This window comes from Otolemur garnettii, unplaced genomic scaffold (assembly GCF_000181295.1).
Source record: "Otolemur garnettii isolate 467f Iridium unplaced genomic scaffold, OtoGar3 scaffold00060, whole genome shotgun sequence".
In the NCBI taxonomy this organism is placed as follows: Eukaryota; Metazoa; Chordata; class Mammalia; order Primates; family Galagidae; genus Otolemur; species Otolemur garnettii.
In genome coordinates, this window is record NW_003852455.1 from 10,185,680 (window position 1) to 10,205,085 (window position 19,406).

Genomic DNA, 19,406 nt, shown 5'->3' on the forward strand with positions numbered 1-19,406 from the left:
TCTTGCATTGTACCCTATTCTGCTATGACTCAAAGCTGACAGCCTCACGTGTTACCTGGTAAATGGGTTGGAACAATATCGCTAATTTATTGCCTCTAGAATCCAAAAAGATCTACCAGGTATTGGGCTTCTTTCTCAGTGGTGGGAGGTGTGAGATACAATAATTTATTTCCAGAGGATGTTCCTTCATGTCCAAAGCCACTGGCCCCCTAAATATTCCACTCATATGACTGTGATGTTACATCCCTCTCAAGCGTTACGTCAAATGGTACATGATATCAGTATGCATCATTACTGGTGGTGTTAACTTTGACTACTTGGTTAATTTTCCCTGTAGTAATTAATAAGTATCTGATAAAGAGATATGTTGATACTATACAAGTATTCTTATATCATCATAATTTTCTCACTGATTTTAGAGTCTAATGATGATTGTTATCAAAACAAATATTACTGTGGTATTTGCCAAATGGTGATTTTTCTATTTCCACCTTTCCTCCTACATTGACTAGTTGGAAATACTCTGTGAAAGAGATGACCCTTCTTCCTCATTTTTGGGAATGGATTTAGGAGTACTAGTGGTATTTGGTTGCTTGGACATATTTTACAGTGATAATATCTGGGTTTTTAGTGTATCCATTATGCAAACAGTGTACATTGCACTTAATAGGTGATTCTCCTTCCCTCACCCACATCCATCACCCAAATAGTGTACATTGCACCCAACAAATGGTTTTTCTTCCCTCACACCCCTACCATTCTTTCCCCTTCTTAGACTCCAATGTCCATTGTACCACTCTGTATGCCCCACATACCTGTCACATAGCTCCCACTTATAAGTGAGAACATACAGTGTTTGTTCTTCTGTTCCAGAGCTACCTCACTTAGGATAATGGTCTCCAATTCCACCCAAGTTTCCACAAAAGACATTATTTCATTTGTTCTTCTTTTTTTTTTTTTTCTTTCTGAGATAGTCTTACTATGTTGCCATGCTGGTCTTGAACTTCTGTCCTCAAGTGATTCTCCTATCTCAGCCTCCCAAAATGTTGGGATCATCAGTGTAAGTAATCATGCCTGTTCTATTTCATTCTTTTTTATGGCTGAGTAATATTCCCTGGTGTATATATACCACATTTTCTTTATCCACTTCTTGGTAGATAGTCATTTATGTTGATTCCATATCTTTGCAAATGTGAATTACGTGGCCATAAATGTAAGATTACAGGCATCTTTTGGATATAATCCCATTTACTTATTTAGTTAATTATTTTATTTATATCACTATAAACTCACAAATATTGCTGGGTTATAATCCATTACACTCATTGCTCCAATTATCCTAAATTTGTCCATTGAGAACTCTTTCAAATTTTCCCCTCATTTTTAGAGCACTTCCCTAAGAATAAACACTATTTATTGCAATTGGTTGAAACCATTGTTTCTTTCCATTGTAACTTTTCCTCCATCATATTCCACCTCATGCCAGTAAGTGTTGTAGTGACCTTGAGCATTTTGGTCATTTGGTTAAGAGGTTGAATTGAAGTTGAATTGAAGAGATAGTGATTTGTGCTTATTGGAATGTAATCATGTAGCTTGACATCACTATCACTTCCATGTATTGATAAGTTATTGTTGGCTGTCTGCTATAGAAATGGCTTCCAGGAATACTCCAAAATGTGCAGGGCCACATGTTTCATTTCAGTGTATGTCCTACAAGACCCAACACAGAAGTACTTAGATAGGGCCTCATCTATTATTATAAATCCATTCAAGACTTGACACAGGACCGCAATAATCTTTAAAAGATCATAAAAATTTACTTTTGAAGATTCAGAAGAATAATTTGAACACAAGTAAGAAGCAAGGTGTTTACTTATAAGTTTGTTAAAACTGAACAAACCATTTTAGTTCAATTTGGAAAGACATTTTTGGAATATTTCAATAAAAATATAAAAGAGTACGATTCCCAATTTTGGTGTATATGAAGGGTATATATTCTCTTATTATCTGTAAGATGTGCCTAGTCAGGAACTGAGAGAAATTTCAGGAAAAAAGGTTAATGAAGCAAAAAGAAAAGTAATGAAATAAATAGAAATTATTCTGACAGAAACGATAGAATTATAACCCAAAAATGCTTAATGACATCAAAAGTAATAATTCAGCAAGCAGAAGAGATAACTTTCCAACAGAATTACAATTAATAGACCCTTGGATTGTTTAATAATTCTGTTAATGAAAAGAAGTGAATCATATGAATACATGGAGAAAGATTTACATTTCTTATTGCTTTAATATGAAAACTGACACTTCTGAGCATAACATACAGCTCCTGATACAGCTCCACAATGAAGACAGGAATGACTAACTGGTTAATGAATCAATGAGTAATTCTAACTCAAAGAGTGTTTAAGAAGAAAACTGCAGATAAAAATTTGATATTCTCTGAGGTCTTGCAATCATAAAGGAAAGAAATTTTGTTAAAAGTCTTCCCCAGATTTACAATAATCTTAAACACTTACATGGCATTTCCAATAATGAGTCATAAAGCTCAAAGAAACTTTTTGAAACAATCAATACATGAGAAAAAAAATTCAACCAAACATGTGGGAGTCTGACAAGACTTACTTGTCTTTTCTCTACAGAATATTATAAAATTGTTGTCATTTAAAAGAGTGCTCTAGAGAGTTTGTGGCCCCAAAGAGTAGAAAAAAAATATTTTAATCATATGTCATCCTGTTCATAAACTATTATCTCATTTTTCTGAATTTTGTGAAATTTTATTATTTCTTCTCATTTTTTAAGATTAAAAATGTATTGTATTTTGTGATTTCTTTAATCATTCTGGTTTTTGTTTTTGTTTTTGTTTTTTTGAGACAGAGTCTCACTCTCTTGCCCATGCTAGAGTGCCATGGAATCATAGGTCATAGCAACCTCAAACTCTTGGGCTCAAGCAATCCTCTTGCCTCAGTTTCCTGAGTAGCTGGGACTACACACATCCACCATAACACCTGCTTAGTTTTTCTATTCCTAGTAAAGAGAGGGTCTCGCTCTTGCTCAGGCTGGTTTCAAATTCCTGAGTTCAAGCGATCCTCCTCCCTCAGCCTCCCAGAGTGCTAGCATTACAAGAATTTCACTTGGCCTTCTTTAATCATTCTCAATAAATAGTAATTTTCAAATCTCACTTTGTAGTCATAATTTGGTATTTTCTTTTTTTCATAATAGGTTCATCTCTAAGGTATTCTTTTTCTTAAAAGATTCACAATTGTATAAGCACCAGGCCTAACAACACTGGAATCTGCCTTTCCCCAGAAATCTCAAAAAGTACAAGTATCTAAAAGCATGTCACACCCCTTGGAAAGGGCTTCCCCCACCTGGGGACCAGGGTCATGACTTTGGCCCCAGTTCATGTGGACACATCACACTTTGGAAGTGAGTAGGGTCATTCATGTCTTGCTCAAAGGTGCCAGGCACAGAGAAGAGGGAATCCCAGGAAACAGCTCTCAGATCTCCCATTGTGCCTTCTGCACCCCATCCATTACACATAAAATGATTGCTATGAGTATTTATGTGTTTATCCAACAGGTCTATAAGAAGTGTGAAGATCTATTGGCTGCCAGTTTTATTTTCCAAATGAAAACTTGGGGGGTGGGAGGAGGGTTCAACAAGAAATTGTACCAGGCAGAAGAGTTTATAAATAGCAATATTTGTCATCATGATAATGAATGTCCTGGGGGCTCTGGGGTTCTGACAGTTTTCATCTGCTGCAGATGAAGGCCTCACAGGGCCTCTGCCTTTCCAGCCTAGGACGGATTCACTGAAATCCCAAATCAGCAGCCACCTCAAGACCAGGGTTTCTTATAAAATCATGTCTTAAACATGGAATTAGACTAAAAAGACCCCAATATATTGTTTACATTGTTTTCATCTTTTTATCTCATTGCTGTGTTTTCAGTTAGAGTGAAGCCTTATTATTCACATCTTAGCTGGCGATGTCACTATCCCCTCCTAGCATGCTCTTCTACCAACTCTGCCTTCCCCAATCATATCACCCTTCAACAACCAGCTCAAACAACTGCCTATTAAAGAAGACTACTCAGTGACATTTTGGGCTACATATTAAAAAAACAAACAAGAGAAGAAGTTGCTCAGGTGCCATTAGGCCCCATCTTCCTCTGTGTGCCTCGCTTGGCTGGGTCCTTTCAGGCTGCTACAACAAAATGCCATGGACTAGGTGGCTTATAAACAACAGACACTTATTGTTCACAGTTCTGGAGGCTGGCAAGTTCAAGATCAAGGTGCTAACAAATTTAGCATCCAGTGAGACCCACTATCTGGTTCACAGATGGTGTCTTTTTGCTGCTTTCTTACATGGTGGAACAGACAAATGAGCTCCTTTGGGAATATTTTTTAAGGACATCAATGCCATGATGAGACTCCCCTCTCATGACCTAATCACCTCTCCCAAAGACTCCACCTCCTAATACTATCACCTTGGGAGTTAGAATCCCAACATACAGGCCAGGTATGGTGGCTCATGTCTCTAATCCTGGCACTCAGGGAGGCCCAGGAAAGAGGATCCCCTGAGCTCAAGAGTTTGAGACCAGCTTGAGCAAGAGCTAGACCCTGTCTCTACTAAAAATAGAAAAAAATTAACTGGGCATGGGTGCCTGTAGTCCCAGCTACTTAGGAGGCTGAGGCAGGAAGACTGATTAACCCAGGAGTTCAAGGTTGCTATGAGGTAGGCTGACACCATGGCATTCTAGCCTGGGCAACAGAGTAAGATTCAAAAAATAAAAAAAAATATTGACTTATGAATTCGGAAGAGAGGGACACAAAAATTTAGACCACAACATTGCTCTGTCTATGTCTCTCCAAGAAGACAACTCTTACTATCTGCCTCAAAGTAGTTATTATTTGCATAGGGTATTCCTCCAAGTCACTGCTGTGTCCCCATCAGGATCAGCAAAGTGTCTGTTTTTGATAAATAAATGTTGAATAAATAATTGCCTTGATTTTTTCCATAACTTTTCTAGCATGTGCAAGGTGCTCAGTCCAGGTCCTGATCTATAGCAGACCCTCAGTAAACAGTGTTTTTGTTTCTGAAACAGCTTTCAGGCAGCTCTGGGATGAGCTAGGCCCAGCAGGGAAGGCTGTGCCAAGTGGTGGTTAGGAGTGTGGATTCTGAAGTCAAGGCTGCCTGGCGTGAAATACTCTGCTGCTTGCTGGTGCTGAAACCCTGGACAAGTTATAATCCTCTTGCACTATAGTTTTCTCACCTGTGAAAGGAAGTGATAATTGTGAACCATGGTGAGAAAGAATAAATCAGCATATACAAAACACACAGAAAGGACCCTGGCACACAGTTTAAGTGCTAAGTCAGTGCTGATTATCATTGTTACTTCCATAGATGAAAAATCCAGACTCTGAAATAATTTGAAGAGGTTTATTTGGAGCCAAATTTGAGGACCACAACCCAAAGCCATCCACAAGAAGCCTTGAGCAAGTGGACTCACAGTGGTGGGATTACAGTTTGGTTTTAAACATTTCAGGGAGACAGTCATTATAGGTAAAGTTATAGGTATACATTGGTTCAGCCCCAAAAGGTGGGATATTCCCAAAGCAGGGGCTTACAAGTCATAGGTGGGTTTGGGGATTCTTCAGTTGACAACTGGTTACAAGAGTTAGACTTTGTCTAAAAGATCAGGGGTCAGAGGAGTGGAATGGCTGAATCAAGATAAAGGTCTTCCATCTCTCCTGGGATGTTAGAACAGAATCAGGGTGGGGAGCAGACCACAGTATGTTAATACCCACTATTGAGTGAGATTTTATCATTCGTAGGCATGATGCATCAGGCCCCCTTAAAATGGAATTTGGTGGCAGAAGAAAAAGGTCAAAGTTCAGTCCTCACTCCTATTATTCTCCAGTAGTTCAGGACTGGTGCCACCTGTTTTTTGAGGCTCCATAGAACTCTGTCCCTCTTGGATTAGTGCATGAAGGAATGTGGCCTGATTGCACTGTATGATATTGTGATATATTAGTAAAAAGATATATGTTTGGCCTCTGGCCCTGGTTCCTGTCACACAGCTCCTAAAATCCTTGGTGTTCTGTTTCTATGCTAGTGAGAAGACTGAGGGCTGGGTGCTCCAGAGCAGCCTTGTGCTGAGGGCTGGTTGCCAGGAGAACCAGCCATGTGACTAGAGTGTTGGAACTTTTGGTCCTACCCCACCCCCTCAACCTCCAAGGAGGGGTGGGGGCTGAAGGTTGAGCTAATCACTAATGCCCAGTGATTTAGTCAACCATGTCTAGCTAACGAAGCCGTCATAAAACTTCAACAGGACAGGTTCGGAGCTCCCAGGTTGCTGAACACGTCCAAGCGCTGGTGGAGATGGCGTGGAAACTGCATTACTCCCGCCCCCCCTCCATCCCCGACCTTGCCTTTTGCAGCTCTGCCTGTGTCCTTTGTAATAAGTGAGTGAGAGGCAGTAGGGTGCTTCCCTGAGTCTAGCAAGTGATGCAGACCCAGGAGGTAGTTGTCACAGGTAACCAGGGACCTCATACTTGCAATTGAAGTTTGAAGTAGGGAGCAGTCCGCTGAGGCAGGGCCCTTAGCCTGCGCAGTCCGCACTAACTCTGACTAGTGGCAGAATTGAGTTAGAGTGTAGGTCACTTGGTGTCTACAGAGCAGAGAATTACTTAGTGTTGGGGAAAAACCCCAGATATTTTGTTGGTTGGAGGTTTTAGGAGATTGTGGAAGAGAGAATAAACAATTGTAGGTTTTTTCCTGTACACAGACAGTCTTTCTTCCTGAAGTCCTCAAAATACATGGCCTCCCCTCCTCACTCCCATAGCCGCGGGAAGAGAACTCAGGTGGCAGGTGTAATCCCAGTTCACTCATCTGAAGGACAGTCATGGGAAAGACAGAGGCTTTGTCTTTGCTTCCCAAGGCACACCTTGAACTAGGGGAGACAGGGAAGCTGACACCAGCTCTGGGATAGCAGCACTTAGGAATCTAGTGGCCAAGTGACAGGCTAGGCTGCTCCCCCAGTGCTCAGCAGAGCCTGTGTTACCTTTCATCACGGTTGCTATGGGAAAGATTAGGCGGCCTGTGTTAGTCATCTATTGCTATGTAACAAAATGTCACAGAACTCAGCGGCTTACACAGCATGTGTTTGTTATCTCCCAATGTTCACGACGGGAATCCAGGGGTGACTTCGCTAGGTGGTTCCAGCGTGGGTTTCTCATGAGGCTGCAGTCGTCATCTGTTGCATTGACCAGGGCTGGAGGATGGGCTTCTAGGATGGCTCCTTCACATGGTCAGGGGATGCAGCCTCCATTCCTCACCATGTGGCTTCTCCAGAGGGCCACTTGAGTGTCCTTGTGATGTGGCAGCTGGCTTCCTGGGGAGTATGTGGCCCCAGAGAGAAAGCAAGACAAAAGCTCGGTGCCTTTTATAACCTCTCCTTGAGAATCCTATAACATGATTTTCACTACACCTCATTGATTAAAAGTGAGTCACTCAGAAGAGCCTGTACTCAGGCAGAGAGGAATTAGGCTGCATTGAAGAAAGGAACTTCAAATGATTTGTGGACTTATTTTAAAAACACTCCTAGCTCCCAAGGTTTAAGGCACTGTGGTGCTTTATGCATACTTAGATGTAGATGTATTTTAATTAGTGCTGATGCTAAGCATTTTGCTAAAGTTACTCAGAAACAGGAATCACTGCATACTCCATCTCCAGGAGGTAGGTTAGGAGGATCTGTCTAGTGTAATACAGATGTAGTGGTCATTCTTGGCCAGCTATCTCCACCCCAAACCCCTTCTTAGCTTCACCTACTCTCATAACATCAGGAAGGCCATCATTCTCTCTGGAGGTCTAGGCCTTGGCAAGTAGGACAATGGTGGAAGGTGGAGAAACGGAATCCTGCTGGGTGCCTGGGAGGCCTAGCCCCCTGTGCCACCCTACCCTGCAGATTCCTTTAGGAAAAGAATGAATGGAAGTTATCAGGAAAGAGCTGAAGCAATAACCCACCTAATGAAAAAATGAACTCCTGTCAGGATGCACCAAGATCACAGTGTTGCTTCACTGGTGTTCCTGCCAAACACGTGTAACCCGAATCGAAACCCGAGGAAACCTCAGACGCACCCAAAGCGAGGGACCCTCTGCAAAGCAACTGGCCCATGTTCTTCAAAAATATTAGGATTGTGGGAAACAAGTGATGACCAGGCAAGTGTTACACACTGAAGGGGTGAAGGGGGTGCTGGGGCACGAATGTTTGCTCATTTGGAAACTCACGTTGAAACTTAGTTCCCTTTGGAGTGGAAAGGGAGCCGTGACACTGCAGGCCCCTGGCTGCAGGCCTTGGCCATTCTCCTGGGACCTGGTGGGCTCTGCCAACCATGTGGAGGGGCTGCCATGGCCGTGGAGCTCTGCCTGCTGTGTACAACCACCCACTGGTGGCTGACCTGAGCCAGTGCCTTTATCTATTTCGATGGTCAAGACCAGGAGATGTTTTTTGATAAGAAGGAAAGGTTAAGCTGGCTTAAGAGTAAGCAAGAAGAATTTCAAAAAGAAGTATTAGAACCTATGGAAGGAAAATGGATAACAGGTCAGCTGAGATGGGACATAATGTCCTGCAAGATGAGGACTGAGCAGCTGAAACAAACAATGTGTGATGGAAACGAAAAAGTGAAGGGAAGACCCTGCAGATGTGCCTTCCGAGAGTGACAGCACCGTGACCTCCAGCACCGTGACCAGCCTGCTGAAGCCCGGAGGTCGACTACCTCTCAGGACCGAGAGTCTGTGACAGTCACAACGGAGACACCAGCATTAGCATCGCAGGGCCGTGGATCAGCCTCCTAACCACGGCGACTACTCCACCTGCTATGGTTGGGTGGAAGACAAGAAAACAGCACAGGGGCCCGAGGGGGAGCACAGCGGCCCAGCTCGCTGTCAGTGCTGTGCTATGCTGTGCCACTCAGCTGGGCCACAGTCTCACATACTTCATGGGAATCTGCCCCAACAGCTGTGCAACAGTGAATTTAGTGGGGAATACCTCTGCAGGCAGGGATTTATTAGAGCAGTGAAGAAATGGAATGCAAACATTCTCTACCTTCATTTTGCCCAGCATGTAAATTTAGATCAATTGCAACCACTGCATACCCTCAGGAATCTAATGGACTTGGTCACTTCAAACTTCGAACACCTAGGCAGGTAGGAGCCCTTTGAAGGGAGAGCAGAGCCTGAGGAGTCTGTGGAATTTGTAGATCCACAGACTCCAGCTGCTGGAGAATCTGATGAGCATGGAGACTAGCATGTAAGCGACAAGGAAGCAGACCTGGGCACAGACTGGGAGAACCTGCCAAACCCCGATTTTGTGATATCCCTTCCCAGTTCATGGAAGTCTCCCAGAGCCAGAGCAGCCAGGCCTGTCCACCCATTGCTAGCAGCAGTGCAGGGGGGATGATCTCCTGCAGCCTCCGTGACCTCATGGTTCAAAGTTTATGCTGGACACTGTTAACAAGCACAGACCAAAACATGCTAGATTTACATCAAGAAGGTTCTCTCACTACCTTCTAGTAAACCATATGTTTAGTTAAGGTACTGCCTGGAACAAAAAGAGGTTAAACTGTTGTTCTGTGGTTTTATTAAGCAGAGAGATAAACATTTCTATTTGTTACGTGGCCTGTGATAATGACCAACGTGCTTATGATAAATAACAGAAGAGAGGGGTCAAAGGTCCTTCTGCCCAGACCAGTATTGGTGGAAGAAGGATCTGAGCATGTGGCCAGTCCTGCTGAGGAAGAAATTCATTTGGGTTCCCTCTGGTCCCAGGCCACAGGGTCCCCGTACACAGGTCAGCATGTTGGTCCTTTGACACTGTGACTATTCCTGACACTTAAAGTTTTAGAGGTTGGTTGAAGCACAAGGGATTCCTGATGATTAGCACCTGAAAGGTAAAAATCTTTTTCGTCCATTTATTTAAGTACAGAGAACCAGCAGGCAATTTGAAATATCTGATTTCTTGGCTCGGTGCCTATAGCTCAACCGGCTAAGGCGCCAGCCACGTACACCTAAGGTGGCGGGTTTGAATCCCCAGCCCGGACCCGCCAAACAACAATGACGGCTGCAACCAAAAAATAGCCTGGCGTTGTGGCGGGCGCCTGTGGTCCCAGCTACTTGGGAGGCGGAGGCAGGAGACTCGCTTGAGCCCAGGAGTTGGAGGTTGCTGTGAGCTATAGTGCCACGGCACTCTACCCAGGGGGACAGCTTGAGGCTCTGTCTCAAAAAAAAAAAAAAAAAAAAAAAAGAAATATCTGATTTCTTTATAATTGGTCAACTTTGGTGTTTAGAATCAAGAATTTTGGTTTTGTTTGGGAGGGGCAGCCTTTTCTGGGAGAGGGTGTAGCTTCAAACATACTTCATTTGCGCTGCTCCCTATCCCTATGTGTTCCCCTGTTCCTTTCCCCACACACTTCAAAAGAAAACTAAGGTCTTTTTTCTGTAGGACCCACATCTGTAAGCGGAAGAAATCCTGGCTGCAACAATGTCTTAGAGATTTTTTAACTATTTTCTTGTATTCTGAATTAAATTATTCATTCTCACTTAAAAAATAATTCAATCCACTTTGGTGTAATATTGAAGATAGAAAATCTGGTGATGGTATTTGAGAGGCAGGACCTTCAGTAGGTGAGTACGATTAGATAAAGCGGTGGAGGCAGAGTCATTAGTGGTGTTATGAGAGGAGGGGGAGAGGACTGAGCTAGCACATTAGTACACTCAGCCCTATTGCTGTGGGATGCCCTGTGCCACTTGAGGACTCTGCAGAGCGTCCCCACCAGAAAAAGGCCTGCACCAGATGCAGCCCCTTGACCTTAGACTTCTTAACCACCAGAAACATAAGAAATAAATTTCCTTTTTAAATAAATAGCCACTCTCAGGTATTCATTTACAGCAACAGAAAACAACTAAGACATGTATGCCATGTGTGATTATGTTTTGCGTCCTGATCTAAAAACCTGGACCAGAAAGGAAAGGGGGGAAAGGAAGGATGTCATTGTACTATGTTTCTATGAAAGTTGTTATCGGGATAATCAGCACAAGTTGGGTGAAGTCCATAGATTAGAGAGCAGTATTAGATCAATGTTAATGTACTAACATTGGTGCGTGTACTGTGGCTGTGTAGGAGAATGTTCCTGTTAGGAGATTGTCTCAATCCATTTTCTATTGTTATAAATGACTACCTGAGACTAGGTAATTTATAAAAAAAAAAAAAAGAAGAAGAAGAACTATACTTCCTATTGTTTTAGAGGCTGGGAAGTCCAAGGTCTAGGGGCCTCATTTGGTGAGGACCTTCTTGCTGATGGGAAAATCTCTGCAGAGCCTCCAGGCGGTACAGGGCAGAGTGTCCTAGCTCAGGTCTTCCCCTTCTAAGCCACTAGTCCTATCATGGTGGCCCCATCCTGATGACCTTGTCTAATCCTAATTACCTCCAATGAATGTAATGAATTTTAGTCAGATTTCTCACACTTCTAATACCATCACAATGGCAACCAAATTTCAACACATGATTTTGAGGGAATAAATTCAAATCCTAGCACAGATACACACTAAAGCAGCCGTTCTCAACCTGTGGGTTGAGACCCACAGGAACTGTATTAAAGGGCCGTGGCATTAGGAAGGTTGAGAACCACTGCACTAAAGGGATATACTTCCAACTTAGTCCTAAATGATTCAGAAAATTAAATTTTGTCTGTGTGTGTGTGTGTGTGTGTACAAGGAGAGAGAAAAAAAACAAATATATTTTAAAAGAATATATAAGAATATTTTTTTCTATAAGTGTTCTATTTTTTAAAGAGGTTAAAAAAATTTAAAAATCAAATACCCTTAGGTGGGTTATTGGGTCATCAGTCATTCACATCTTAGTATGAATTAGTCCAATCAGATTACTTTCCTTTTACTGTGTCTTGTTGACAGCAGCTTTCCTAAGGAAATGGAAGTGTACTGGGGCATGGAAGAGGATAAGCAGTTTGAGTATTTGAAATGCTTCGTAGGGGATAGAAGAGTTAGACAAAATAGGGCTGCTATTATGAGGGAACTTATAAATAATAAAAACACAAAGAACTGATGGACCCAAGGAGGTAGAAGAGGAATTCAGAAAATGAGGCAAGAGGAAACAATAGTCTAGACCAGTGTTTTTCAACTTTTTCTTATCTTACAGCACATTTGAACCTATAGTTAAACTTTCACAGCACATCTAAATTATGTTGATCAAAAAAAAAAAAAAAGAGTGAGGCTCAATGCCTGTAGCTCAGCGGCTAGAGCACCAGCCACATACACCAGGGCTGGTAGGTTTGAACCCAGCCTGGGCCTGCCAAACAACAATGGCAACTACAACAAAAAAATAGCCAGGCGCTTGTAATCCCAGCTACGTGGGAAGCTGAGATAAGAGAATCACTTGAGCCCAAGAGTTTGAGGTTGCTGTGAGCTGTGATGCCACAGCACTCTACTCAAGGTGACATAGTGAGACTCTATCTCAAAAAAAAAAAAAGAGCAAGAAAAAAAGAATATACTTACTGTTCTTTTAACTTCTTTTGAAAATAATTTAATTAATGATCTTTAAAAATTTTTGCAGCACACTCAAGATCCTGTCATGACACACAGTGTGTTGTGACACACCAGTTGAAAATCCCTGGTCTAGACTTTTGTTTGTATCATTGCCCTGACTTCTCTTTCTCAGTCATACTCTTTTCAACTTCGTTGCAAATTAGAATCACCTGGGGTGCCTGAACTCACTTTTGAACAATCAAATCAGAATCTAGGGTGCACAGCGTTTAAGAAACACCCCAGTGACTTGAGTGTGCAGCCAGGATGCAGCATCTCCAAGCTGTGCTATGGGATGAACAGGACACTTATTCATTGAAGTAGGATGGCCTTGCATTGGGCTGTCCTACGTCCAGCCTCTGCCCCTCTGACCACATCTTCACATGATCAACAGGCTGATCTCTCTAAACCATAGCTCTAATCCTGTCAGTTTCTCAGTAGAAAAACTTCCCTGAATTCTAAGGTGCTGACCCTGACAGGTGAGGCCTCTCACTATTTGTCCCTAACCAGCCTTCTCTACCACTATGGTGCATGATTCCACAGCCACTCTCTTCTTTAAAGTTAAGCATTCATTATTTCATTTCAATTTTTTTTAGTGACACTGCATTGTTCTCAGTTCCCAGACCTAACGTACTTTCTCCTGCCTCCACTACTCCTGTCACAGGGCCATTCCTTTTGTCTTGCCTCTAATGTTAGACCTTTGAAGTCCTCTCATTTTTCGACACTCATATTGAATGCCACTTCCTTCATGAAGATCCCCTAGATCATTGGAGTTGTGTTTAAAGCTCTTTCCTGGCATTTTGCATACCTCTAACAATGACACACTATTATAACCTGCTTTGTTTTGCTGCTGTTTCTTTCATTAAATCATAACCACAATAAAATTTTGCTCCTTGGTTTATTCAGTCTGAAATAATTAATTCTTGTCCCACCGAATCTTGAGTTCAGAATCTCATGAACCTGTATGCTTTTTAACTGAAAAGAGTCCTGGAAATCCTGATTCAACTAGCATGGCCTGAAATCCAAGTGATACATCAGAAGTCTGTACCCACAAGTCTATTCTTTGAAGTGTCAAGACGTTGAAGTACCTGGTACAGTCCTTTGCCATCAGGTTTGAGATAGTCCTTTGTTGGAAACACAGACCCAAGCCTGTAGCTAATAGCATAACCTTCAGTAAGCATCAGAGTCCATAAAAATACCTTATATTATAGAGAAAAATATCAGTGGTCAATTTATTATTAATACTTTTCAAATGTACAGGTCTGATGAGAATTTATAAGAATAATACAACTGACAAGGAAATTTAATTGCTTCTTGGCATGTCTAACAAGATGCTAAAGCCATTTCAAGACAATCTTTGAGACAACATGTCTCTAAGAATAATGGTTAAGCCTATTTTCTGAGAAGTCAGTGAATGTTACATCTCATTTATTAAAATAAACGCACACAATTTTGTAGAGGAAAAACCTTTGAGATATAATAATCCTGAGACATAATGTAATTATATACCACCATCCTGGCAAGCATATACTAAGAATATACCAAGAATATGAAGAGATTCAGTAATTTTGGCACAGACCCTAGACAGCTGTATTTTTATATAACTCCGTCGACCAGTCTGACATGTATCCTTGATAGAAAATCAGGGGTATAGAATGTACCAGATTCAAATTAAAGAATTAAGGCTGGGACCAAGTTCGCATTTTAAAGAATAACTGAAATGATGACCGGTACTATAATGTCATTGTCTAATATCATCAGGCAAAGCACCACCCCGATTCTGACAAAGTTGGAAACATTCAAGAGCTTACGTCAATGTTTCCTCTGAAGTGAAAACCTACGTAACGCAAGTGCACTGGCAAGTACCCAAGGACTTGTCGTGTATCATGTAATTTCTGAAAACCTACAGATTAATAAAATATTTTCTCTCTCTCTCCAGATTCAACAGTGTCTCTTCTCATTTGACAACTGTTCCATGACACTTGGCGATCGTAACATACCACAAGCCCTAATTATCTTTAGCACTTCTATTCTCATAAAGTGAAAGAACAAATCTTTGTGACTTTTCGAGGACCCTCTGGGAAATCTCAAAATAGATTTTGTTATAAAAAAATATCCTGAAACCTCCCTTCCTTCTACATTCCTGTATTTGGATCTGACACTGAGCAGGCAAAAATCGGAAGTCGTTAGAGGACATTCGGACATTTGATAAAGGAGCTATATTGAGGGACGATGGGCACCTGAAAATGGCAGTTTTCTATTTAATCACAAAAGCAATTCATTTAAAAAACAGTAGAAAATAACATGATTGTAAAAGACATAGAAGTTTTTTCATAATTGTGATATTTTTTCTCGAATGATCAAGGGTATGACAACGTTAACATAAAGAATCTCTGCTGTCTGCACAGATTACACAGAAGTGAAAAACAACCCTTTATATTGTTGGCAAAAGAATTAATAAATCAAAGAAGCAATTCCGTTAAAGTAAATGAGACTTTACTAAAATGTTAACACATTCCACAGCTTCTTTTAGGAATCAGCTATTCAGACCAAGGAAAGCAAAATTCACACACCACGCTCTGTCCTTCATTGTGCACTTTCGTATTCTGGAATAACCTGACACTTTAGAACAGACCTCAGGGTTTCATGAGGTCAAAACTAATTTGATAATAATTATAAAATGTTATTCTGCTAACGTGTAATGTGTTCCTCATTGCCATCTTCAAATGAAAAGGAGTATTTTAAAATTTTCTCAGTTTTCATTTCTAGCACAGCAAGTATTAATAATTACTTCTCACACAAACAAACTTTGGGCTTTTGCTTAAAAATAATTTTAATAGTGTACCGAAATCCCGAGACTAAGAATTCGACAGCTGTTTCTCTAAATCAACTGCCACCACATGATTCTGGGTCCTTGATAGGTAAAACACACGGGTCCAGAAACCCAGAGAGAACATAAGGAGTGAGTTGCCCACTTGCCATCACTCCCACTGACCCACGTGTGGAATTTGTTTCCCATCCTTGTAACTCCAAAATGTATGAGTTTAGAAGTTCTGGTTTGCAGAGAAAAAAAAAAGGCTTCCACCACGAGACACAGCAAAATTCCCATTCAATGTTTAGCTGTGGTTGTTAGTGGGCCTCTTTTGACTCCTCGTGCCAGCAGTAAACAGGAAAGGCATCCCCATCTTGCTGTTCTTACACAATGAGGACAGGAGACAACATGTTCAGCACCCAATTTAGATAACAAGTGGAAGTGCACCAGACAAGGCTATGACGATCAGGCCCCTCAGATAAACGTCTGGTCACATCAGGTCAGCCACAGAGACTAACCAAGTTGCCACTTGTGGATCTGAAATGGAAGCCAAGGAGGGAGATCGAGAGCAGGAGTTGCAACCTCTGTATGAATCTAGAGGTAGCAGTGGTGGCTGCAATTCCTTCCATGTCCTTGAAAGTTTCCCCAAGAAAAATGACCAGATGAAATTCTTGGAAAAGCTGTTCCCAGAAGTTAATGGACAAAGCTCATGGATCCACGTGGCACACATGTGGATTGGGAGGGCTGCTGTGGTGCTCCCCCAGTCCCTCTTTAGGGTTGAGGCACTCAATCCCCCAATTGTTGATGGTCTTTCTAAGAAATAGGGACTCTAGCTGAGATTTTCTTCCAGAATTGCCTTCAACCAAAGAGCCCCCAGTTCAGGATCGCAGCCCCTCCCTGGAAGAAAGCTGGTGATGGAGTTTGTGAATGCTTTGGTCCCCTTGCCTCAAAGTTTGGATAGCTTTAGGTGGAGGGGAGGGAGTCCAGCTTCCGAGATTCCTATCCTGGGGTAAGGCCTTTCTTATGACTTCAGCGCAGTTCCTTCTACCCAGCGCTATACCTTAACTCCCACGCAGGTGTCCAATGTGAGGCTACCACCCAGCAAACTTCCCCACGTGAGTCTTGACCTCAGAATTTGCTTCCTGAAGATTTGATTTAAGACAAGGCCTATTCACCATCCTGTTCATTTTGGTTCCACACATTTTTCAAAATTATGCATTTGACTTAAAACGTACATATCAATGTATCCTAAAATTAAGACCTGAGGAAGCATGAGGCCCTCTTTTCTGTTCAGGTATATTTGGGAAATTCTTGGTTAATTAAAATTCCAATAAATTTACATTGAAAATTCTCAGGCCTTTAAATGTACTGGTTTGAGAGTGAATTGCAAAAAGGAGGTCCTCGTGGTAAACAAATCCCTCCCAGAGATTTTCGACCATGGATTTAAAATTTTTCACGTCTTTATTTATTTTTTGCTGCATACCTATTAACATCTCCTAGAAGCAGTTCCCTATAGGACACCATTTTGGAAATACTAGTGTCTATAGCATTTAATTATCAATCATTCTCTTTGGCATCTTCAAAAGTTTAAATGGCTGTGGGGGATGCTCTTTGTAAGAATAAGTCATTTATAAAAGCTGTTCAAGGAAGTTAGGGCTGATACCTACATTTTTATGTCAACAAATTGCTCAGTAACACAGATACGGAAAACCAATCCACTGAATTCTGAACAGCTTCAGAGCTGGAGATGGTATTTTGCAAAGTTAGCCCCACCTGGACTTTAGTTGTAACAGTTTATAAATGCATTTCCTTAGAGTAATTATACTGAACCAGCTAAGGGGGCTCATTCGTGAACTCATGAGGGCTCCCCGATGCCTGGCCTGCAGGTGCCCTTTGGCAAAAGGACCTCACAGGCCCCTTCCTGCATCGGTTGCTGTGACTCTTGCCAAGTGAACTGAGCAGCACAAGCCTGATGATGGGCTGTGGATTGACTAAACACCACGAGGGGATTGGCATGAGTCACTTCCCAGTAGAGCACTCCATGCCGATGGTGGGCGCCTGACTCAGTCCAATTCTCTCTTTTAGGAAGTCTAGATGCTGGGGCAGATCTCTCCATCTAAGGATGTAACCCAAACAACACGGGCTCTGTTCTGGTTCCACATTAGACTTGTTGTGCTTCCCTGTCTTAGCAGCACACAGACCCAGGGTAGCTGGGCAGCTGGAGAGATGGCTTCCCTCATTACTCTACCAGTCCTGTGCATCTTTGTATAAATTCCCTGTATCAAGGGGATCTTTGCAGTCACGTAAAACTCTGACTGACATAGCAGTTAGTTTTTTTTGGTTTGTTTGTTTGTTTGTTTGGGTTTTTTATCTGTTTGTTTTGAGACAAAGTTTCACTGTCACCCTGAGTAGAGTACTATGGCCTCACGGCTCACAGCAACCTCAAACTCTTGGGCTCAAGCAATTCTCTTACCTCAGATTCCTGAGTAACTGGGACTACAGCCACAACACCTGGCTAATTTTTCCATTTTTAGTAGACACAGGGTCTCACTTTTGTTCAAGCTGGTCTTAACATCCTGAGCTCGGGCAATCTTCCTGCCTTGGCCTCCCAGAGTGCTGGAATTACAGGCATGAGCCATCATGCCCAGCCAGCAGTTACTATTAAGACTAGAGTTGCAACAGGCCCTCATTGAAAGTGAGAACTATTTTTACATGTCCCTGGCTGGAGGACAGTGATATCCCACTGTCTTGGGGTGGAAGACCAGCAGGTCCGTGGTGTGTAGAAGTGAAACAATTAATTAAGCTTTCAGGGTTTGGTTTCAGGATATAGGTAAGGTACCCACCAAGGACAAGGCCTTAAGGCAATGACAAAAGTCATTTCATAGGATAAGGAGAAGTGTCCAAGTAAGGATAAGTGGGTTGGTTTGGATGGCTCAGAGTAACTTCAGTTGGAAAAAGAATTGAATCTGGTCCCCAACTACTCTGCTCCAAGTGGATAAGGGAAATGACCCCATTTTAAAAAGTACTATTTCCTGGTGATTCATCTTCTTTTGGACAGCTGCAGAATGAGATCAGAAGCTGATTAGATTCAGAACTTAAGTGGAAGCCAAATTCCTCGATGCAAGTGTCTACGGTCAATGTCATGGCCCTAATTGGCATAAACAGGAATTATGAAAATTAGAGTGATATCTGGGACGTGCTGGACGAGCCCATGATTAGAAGATTCCCCAACACAGCTCAAGTTACTTCCGATAATTCATCTTGCCCCCATTTCCACTGGGTGTAACAAACCACCTCAATAGAAAGTGTTATTTGTGATTGTGAAGTTAAGTGTAGATTTATCCAGAGTATTATGTAAACTCCAGACCAGGGAAGAGAAAAATTATATTTAGAATCCATTGCAGTTCTGTTGAGAGAGAGAGAGAGATTACCAGATTCCAGGGGGAGTATATGGACCTGGGCATTAAGACCATACAGTTGAGGTAGAGTGATACCTCATGTAGTAGGGTGGAGCTGACTTTCAAGCTCTAAGGCTGACAGCTAATGCTGACGTTAACAGTTGCCTGTCTGGATAATGATAGCAAGGATGAAGCTGTGCCCCATAGTGCCCAGTGTGCAAGAGCCAGGCTGCTGCTGTCTTAACGTAAAGTAGCACTGATCAAACTAGAGTCCCTTTCTCTAAGGTGTTATCTCCTGTTAGATATTAATGTACATAACATTTTATAAAGAAAACTCTGCACTTTTCCAAAACAAGAAACTTGGTGAGAATAGCACTGTTTTGTATTTTTACACATCTCTTTAATGTGTGGCTTGAATGAAAGACAACTGGATTTTCATATTTTCTCTGCATTCAATCTGTGAGATATATTTTCAGTGGAAATATATGAGGAAAATATGGCCTCCGAAGATATATGGTAGGATAAAAATAAGGGGTATTTTAAGAGTCTTTTCAGATAATTGTGGACAGTCTGCCACAAGTGGGAGTTTCTTCAA

General features: G+C 41.9%; 1 pseudogene; it reads left to right on the forward strand.

Moving 5' to 3' along the window:
- Positions 1–9,518, forward strand: part of LOC100954004 — a 46,242-nt pseudogene extending 36,724 nt beyond the window's left edge.
- The last annotated feature ends 9,888 nt before the right edge of the window (positions 9,519–19,406 follow it).